An 8,544-nucleotide genomic window follows, 5' to 3' on the forward strand; every position below is an offset into this window, starting at 1 on the left:
TACAAAAGGGGACACACAGTATGTGATTGCTGGTATCGATATGATGAAAATTTTGTCCCAGATGAGAGATTTGCAGGGACGGCTGTGTCGTATGGCGTTGATACCAACTGGTATCTTGATACCGGTGCCACAGATCATGTCACCGGCGAGCTTGACAAGCTAACTGTTCGTGACAAGTACCATGGCAATGATCAAGTTCACACGGCAAGTGGTGCAGGTATGGAGATTAGTCACATTGGAAATTCTGTTGTTAAAACCCCTAGTAGAAATTTACATCTAAAAGATGTTTTATATGTTCCTAAGGCCAACAAAAATCTAGTTTCTGCTTATAAACTTACTTCTGATAATCTTGCTTTCATAGAATTATATCGTAAATTTTTCTTTATAAAGGATCTGGCCATGAGGAGAACTCTGCTTAGGGGTCGATGCCACAAAGGGCTTTATGCTCTTCCATCTCCATCCTCACACCACCATCAAGTCAAGCAAGTTTATGGAGTCACCAAGCCATCCTTCGAGCGATGGCATAGTCGTCTTGGTCATCCTTCCTACACTGTTGTAGAGAAGGTTATTAAGAGTCAAAATTTACCATGTTTAGATGTGTCTGAACAAGTTTCAGTTTGTGATGCCTGTCAAAAGGCTAAGAGTCATCAATTATCTTTTCCTAAGTCTACTAGTGAATCTAAGTATCCTTTGGAACTTGTTTTCTCAGATGTTTGGGGCCCTGCTCCTCAATCCGTTGGCAATAATAAGTATTATGTTAGTTTTATTGATGATTATAGCAAATTTACTTGGATATATTTGCTCAAATATAAATCCGAAGTTTTTGATAAGTTTCATGAGTTTCAAAGTCTTGTGGAGCGTCTGTTCAATAGGAAAATAGTTGCTATGCAAACAGATTGGGGTGGTGAATATCAGAAACTCCACTCTTTCTTTAATAAAGTTGGCATCACTCATCATGTATCGTGTCCTCACACTCATCAACAGAATGGGTCCGCAGAAAGAAAACATCGTCACATTGTTGAGGTAGGTTTAGCTCTTCTTGCTTATTCCTCTATGCCTTTGAAATTCTGGGGTGAGGCGTTCCTTTCCGCTGTTTATCTGATAAATCGCACACCTAGCAGAGTTCTCCATGATGTGTCACCTTTAGAGCGATTGTTAGGTCACAAACCAGATTACAACGCTCTTCGTGTGTTTGGATGTGCATGTTGGCCGAACCTAAGACCATATAACAAGCATAAACTCCAGTTCCGCTCCACCACTTGCACTTTCCTTGGCTACAGCACACTTCATAAAGGTTTTAAGTGCCTTGATCCATCTACTGGACGTGTTTACATTTCCAGAGATGTTGTTTTTGATGAAACACAATTTCCTTTTACCAAACTTCATCCCAATGTTGGGGCAAAGTTAAGGGCCGAAATAGCTCTAGTCCCTGAACTAGCTGCTTCTTTACCTAGGGGTCTGCAACAAATTTCTTCTGTGATTAATACTCCTGAAAATGCTAATGTGTCTAATGAGAATATGCAGCAAGATTCTACATATGATAATGAACCAGAAACGGAGACCGACGGTGCACCAGACACGGTCTCAGCTAACGCGCCAGCAGAGTCCTCGGGATCGCCGCCGATTAATGAACCAGCTTCTCCGTTCGGCGAATCGGACAGTGCCACGGCGTCCCCTGCATCTGCACCTGTCAACTCGGCTCCGCATCCGGACGCTGCAGCCTCGGGATCCTCTGCGCCACGGGGGAGTACAAGTCAGGGAGGAACTCCTTCAGTCGCCATAGATGATCCACACCCAGCCACGACAGTGACAGGACAGGAGGCACAGCGCCCGCGCACTCGGCTGCAAAGTGGCATCCGAAAAGAAAAAGTCTACACTGACGGTACAGTAAAATGGGGTATGTTAACCTCTACAGGTGAGCCTGAAAATTTACAAGATGCTTTACAAAATAATAATTGGAAATGTGCAATGGATGCTGAATATATGGCTTTGATTAAAAATAACACATGGCATTTAGTCCCACCGCAACAAGGTAGAAATGTTATTGATTGCAAGTGGGTCTATAAAATAAAGAGAAAACAAGATGGTAGTCTAGACAGATATAAGGCTCGCCTTGTTGCAAAAGGATTTAAACAAAGATATGGGATAGATTATGAAGATACTTTCAGTCCTGTTGTCAAGGCCGCAACTATTAGAATTATTCTGTCCATTGCTGTGTCTAGGGGATGGTGCCTAAGACAGTTAGATGTTCAGAATGCTTTTCTTCATGGTGTTCTAGAAGAAGAGGTTTATATGAAACAACCACCAGGGTATGAGAACCCTTCCACTCCTGATTATGTGTGTAAGCTAGATAAAGCTTTGTATGGATTAAAGCAAGCGCCTAGGGCATGGTACTCTAGGCTAAGTGGCAAGCTTCATGATCTTGGCTTCAAGGGGTCTAAGGCAGATACATCACTATTCTTTTATAATAAAGGTAGCTTGACTATCTTTCTGCTTATTTATGTTGATGACATTATTGTTGTAAGTTCAAGGAAGGAAGCAGTTTCAGCTCTTCTCCAGGATCTTCAGAAGGAGTTTGCTTTGAAAGACTTGGGAGATCTACATTACTTCCTTGGTATAGAGGTAACAAAAATCCCGGGTGGAATACTTATGTCTCAAGAAAAATATGCTTCTGATTTACTGAAAAGAGTTAACATGAGTGATTGCAAATCTGTTGCTACACCGTTATCTGCTAGTGAAAAGTTAATTGCTGGTAAGGGTACTATTTTAGGACCCAATGATGCTACTCAATATAGAAGCATAGTTGGGGCTTTACAATATTTAACTCTGACTAGACTAGATATTGCTTTCTCAGTAAACAAAGTGTGTCAGTTCTTACATAATCCCACTACAGAACATTGGGCAGCAGTTAAAAGAATTTTAAGGTATATTAAACAATGCACTGGACTTGGTCTTAGGATATGCAAGTCTTCTTCTATGATAGTAAGTGGATACTCTGATGCTGATTGGGCTGGATGCTTAGATGATAGAAGGTCAACTGGTGGTTTTGCTGTTTATTTGGGTGACAATCTTGTTTCCTGGAATGCAAAGAAACAAGCCACTGTTTCAAGGTCAAGTACAGAGGCAGAATACAAGGCTTTAGCTAATGCTACAGCTGAAATTATGTGGGTGCAGACTTTGTTGCAGGAATTAAATATTGTTAGTCCAGCTATGGCACAGTTATGGTGTGACAATATGGGAGCAAAATATCTATCTTTTAATCCTGTGTTCCATGCAAGGACTAAGCACATAGAAGTTGATTATCATTTTGTCAGAGAGAGAGTTGCTAGGAAACTTTTGCAGGTTGATTATGTGTCAACCAATGATCAAGTAGCTGATGGGTTTACTAAAGCTTTACCTGTGAAGCAGCTGGAAAATTTCAAGTACAATCTCAACTTAGGGAAAGTTGTGATTGAGGGAGGATGTTAGATAATGTTAGTTAGTTTGTTATAGAGATAGATTAGTTCTGTTACTGCATGTACTTTCTTTTATCTATCTCTATATCCAGGATTGTCTCAGGTTGTTGAGATTAGTCCTATCCTTTGTACACGCCACGGCAGAGGCTCTTTCTGTCTATATCAACAAAGGTGCGGCCCCGTACAGGGGTTCAACGCTTCTCATTCCGTTTTACAACTCTGTCTATATATTGCGTGTAGCTTCCACCGGCCGAGCCGGCGGAGCTTTGAACTTTTGAGCCACCGCGCGCGATATATACCGATGAACGACATGAGCTGGTGGTGGGCTGGTGCGATTGGCGGCGTCAGGAAGCGCCACGGCGAGCACGCCGGCGATGCCAGCCGGCCGTTCCAGAGCGTCGCGCTCGTCGTCGGCTCCACCGGCATCGTCGGCACCTCCCTCGTCGACATCCTCCCGCTCCCGGACACCCCCGGCGGCCCATGGAAGGTGTACGCCGTCTCCCGCCGCCCGCTCCCGCCATGGTCTCCTCCGCCCTCCCCCGCGGTGAGCCGGTGACCCACATCTGCGTCGACCTCGCTGACCCCGCCGCCGTCTCCGCGGCCCTGGCGCCCCTCACCGACATCACCCACGTCTTCTACGTCGCCTGGGCCCCGCATTTCTTCGAGGAGGACCAGAACCGCGAGGCCAACTCCCGCATGCTCCGCAACGTCCTCTCCGCCGTCGTCCCCAACTGCCCGGCGCTCGTCCACGTCTCCCTCCAGACCGGCAGCAAGCACTACATCGGACCACCCGAGTCCATCGGCAAGTTCACCATCGAGACGCCCTTCTCCGAGGACATGCCCCGCCTGGACAACTGCCCCAACCTGTACTACGATCAGGAGGACGCCCTCTTCGACGCCGTGTCCCGCTCCCGCCGCCGCGGCGCCGCCGTCATCAGCTGGTCCGTCCACCGCCCCTCCCTCGTGTTCGGCTTCTCCCCGCAGAGCGCCATGAACGTGGTGTGCACCCTCTGCGTGTACGCGGCCATCTGCCGCAAGGAGGGAGGCAGGAAGCTCCGGTGGCCGGGGTCGCTCGGCGCGTGGGAAGGGTTCAGCAACGCGTCCGACGCGGACCTCGTCGCGGAGCAGCACATCTGGGCGGCCGTCGACCCGGCGGCGAGGAACGAGGCGTACAACTGCAGCAACGGCGACGTCTACAAGTGGAAGCAGCTGTGGACGGTGCTCGCCGGCAGGTTCGGGATGGAGTGGTCGGGGTACGAGGGGGAGGAGAGCAGGGTGAGCCTGACGGAGGGGGCATCGTGAGGGAGGAGGGGCTGGTGGCGGCGGCGGAGCTCGACCAGGTGGCAAACTGGTGGTTCGTGGACGCGCTGTTCATGGATAAGTGGGAGTTCCTGGACACCATGAACAAGAGCAAGGAGCACGGCTTCCTAGGCTTCCGCAACACGGTCAAGTCCTTCGGGACGTGGATCGACAAGCTGAGGCTCTACAAGATTGTTCCTTCGTGCCGCATCGTATCATCTCTCTGACCCTCTCTCTCTCACTCTCGATCAGCTGGTTAATTTTTCTTTTCAATCTCGTTGACTACTTTGTAGTATATATATGTGTGTGTATATATATATATATATATATATATATATATATATATATATATATATATATATATATATATATATATATATATATATATATATATATATATATATATATATATATATATATATATATATATATATATATATATATATATATATATATATCGCTGCCTGATGCGCGTGGATGGTATGGTGGCCAAACAAAGTTGCTAGTGGTAATGTGGTATTCCCTTATTAGGTCATGCAAGGTTACTGCTTCCGCAGCTTCAAATGATCTGACCAAGGCGGTAATAATTTGTCAAAACCAAATAATGTTAACTGTTCAATAAATTACGTGTATTTCTCCATATATGTCTCTATCTTATTACTAATACTAGGAAAAGAAGACCGTACGTTGCAACAGAAGAAAAAATTACAGCAAACAACAAATTTGCTGGGTTTAAGTTTCGGCATGATTTAATCAAAACATATCCTTTACGTGGAGTTACCAATTGACTTATTCAAAATAGTCTAAATCAGCTCTCATATTAGCATGACATCTACGTGGTATCTTCACTAAGCTAACACATAGTGCAGTCGCAAATTAAAGTATGTATCAAATACTGCAAAATATGATATATCAAATAAATTATAGTTAGTTCAATTCAATCCTAACATACGCCATACATTAACTCCTTGACCTAATTCCATGTGATGTCAAACCGATAGATCAAACGCATTTATTTTAGCTAATGCATAAGAATAAAAGAAGAGGCTATGCTCAGTTTAACATGTTCTCTCTTCCCGTTCATAGGCGTTGAACCCTCCATCACCAAAAGAGCCTAGGAAGCTGAAAGCACATGTAATCAAATATAACTGCATATGGATTTGGGCACTATCCATCGAAGTAAGATTATGTAATCATTTGACTTGAAAACTAATTAATACTAAATTTTACCACTGTTTGGCCAAACAAAATTTGGAGTAGGCCTTGTACTGTTGAGCGTGCATGGCTTGTGCACATGATATGGGCTCAGACTTGTGCGTGGGCAACCACGGGACCGATCTGGACGCGGATCTTCTGCGCTGATGTGTTTCTCTCCTACTCCAGCATTGATGCACACACCCATCAACCATCGTGTTCTCTCCTATTCCTGCATGGACAGCGGACAAAGCGAAGAGTATGAGAAAGCGGGATGACGCAATAACGGGCAACGCACGAAAATTTTCCGGAGTACTTGTGCATTTTTTAAGTAGGTAGATATAGAATTAAATTAATTTAAAATTAAAGTAAGTGTGTGAAGAAAATAACATGGTTGGATTTAATTTTTTATTAAATTATTCATGATTAATTACACTCTCTGAAATTTCCTCGGATTTTTCATAACTCAATTGCTAATTTTAATAATACAATGATAATTTTAGTAATTAATTTAAATTAAAAATAAACTAAAAACCTCTCATAAGTCTGGACCAAATCTAGCCCATTCTTCCTTCCTTCTCCCCTGAGCCGGCCTGCTTCCTCTCCTCCGTCTTCTTCTCCCTCTTGGGCCGCCATCCTTCTCTCCCGCTCGACCCAGCAGGGGCGCCAGCCCAGGCTACTCCCATCCCCCCTCTTCCACTGAAGCGTAGGGCCCAATACTACAATGTCATTTTCTACCTTCGGCCGAAACACCCAAGCCCGTACATTGATCCCAGAGCCGTTTTGTCGACGTTTGAGATCACGACTACGGTATTTTGCATAGTATAGAGATCGTTAGTACCCTGGTATATGCGATATTTAAGTAAAAGAGATGGGGACAATGATTTTTATACAGGTTTGGGCCCCTTATCTGACAGGTAAAAGCCCTACTCCTTTTGACCGAATCCGGTGTTGCTCTTATTCATCATAATCACACAAGTACAATATTTGGGATAACCTATCTAGCTGTCATCGACTTGGTGGCATAGATAACCAACTCGTAGTTGACGACAGGGTAGTCTTCCTCCTCAAGTACAAACTCGTCAAGATTGAGATGGCGATCCCTCTTGCCGGCCTCCGTAAGCACCGGATGGGGTATGTTTAGGCTTATCTATGACATTGATATCTGGCGGCGTGTGTTGGCTTGTGTGTATGTTGTGTTGGTCTTGTGGCCTATCGTCTCTCTTCTTGGGGGGGGACTATTTATACCCATAGGTGTTCCCTTGTCCAAGTAGAACTAAAGAGATCAATATGGATACAATCCTAGTCCTTATAATTTCCATATAGAACTCTATTCGTCCTTCTTTATCCGGAACTCCTTATATATAGATTCCATATAAGACTTGGTACATAGTGAGCCCTGCCGAGCTTAGTCAACTACTATTAGGTATATGGTATCTATAACCATGACACATATCCCGCTCTAAATCCAGTCGCGTCGCTACTTCCCTTACCAAATTGGACAGGAAAACAAAATCCCATAATCCTCCTCTCCCTTTCCCCATGAAATCCTCAAATATCGTAAAGGAAATCATGTGAATTTCGGTATTGTTTCTAACCCAGAGAACTCAGTAAAATCCTAGCCTCAAGAGGAAAGACTCAAGATACGGCGGATGTGATTAGGATTCGAGGCGACGGACAAAAAACCCACCAGAAGCCTTTATGTATTTTTAAGTAGGTATATAGATATAAAAATCAGTTTTGCTAATTGTTATGTGACAAATTTTTAGTGCCTCAATCCTTTTTTTTACCTTTTGATATGTTTGAGATTCGTGCTTGTAATGAATCAGGCAACGGGCCAAGGTGAGGTGGGCTTGATAGCCCAAGGTGTAATATTACAGTATGGTGGCAAATAGATAAAATAAACTGTAATATTAAAACTAGCAAAGGTGTCCGTGCGTTGCAATGGGATATTTAAATCCTATAATCCTATATATTTATAAATTTTATTTCCACTAAGTGTAGTTAATGCTAATTCTCCCTTCTCTCATGAAACCACATCACCTTAATTGTTTTTAAGCCTTCGGATGATGCATCAAGGGTGTAAATTGCATCTTTCCCCCCAAAAGGCACACCATACAACCCAATCATTTATAACCTTTGAATAATTGATAAAAGTATAAAAATAGATAAACAGATAAAAAAATCATATAGTAGGTAAGAAAGAAAATTTTAGAACTCATATATGCTATATTATCACACAATTCTCCCGCAGCAGCGCGTGGGGTATCATCTAGTAATACTATACAATTGATCCCCACTTGGCTGTGTTCTTTTAGAGGGGTTGGGAACCTCTCCCCTCCACACGGAAAACAGAGCAATAGATTAACATGTGATTAATTAAGTACTAGCTATAAAAAACTTGAAAATTGGATTAATATGATTTTTAAAGCAACTTTCCGATATAAATTTTTCACAAAACGCGTACCATTTAGCACTAGCAGTTTTAAAAGCGTGTATATGGAAAACGAGGGAAATGGGTTGGGAACATATGGGAAAGAACACATCCTAGTGTAGTTAATAGCAATTCTCTGCTTTCTAGTGCTTCCACGTCACC

General features: G+C 43.5%; 1 pseudogene; it reads left to right on the plus strand.

Annotated features, from left to right (window-relative positions):
- The first annotated feature begins 3,765 nt into the window (after window positions 1-3,765).
- Window positions 3,766-5,002, plus strand: LOC4333140 ((S)-8-oxocitronellyl enol synthase ISY1-like; annotated as a pseudogene).
- Window positions 5,003-8,544: the final 3,542 nt, after the last annotated feature.

This window comes from Oryza sativa, chromosome 3 (genome assembly GCF_034140825.1).
Source record: "Oryza sativa Japonica Group chromosome 3, ASM3414082v1".
Classification (NCBI taxonomy): domain Eukaryota; kingdom Viridiplantae; phylum Streptophyta; class Magnoliopsida; order Poales; family Poaceae; genus Oryza; species Oryza sativa.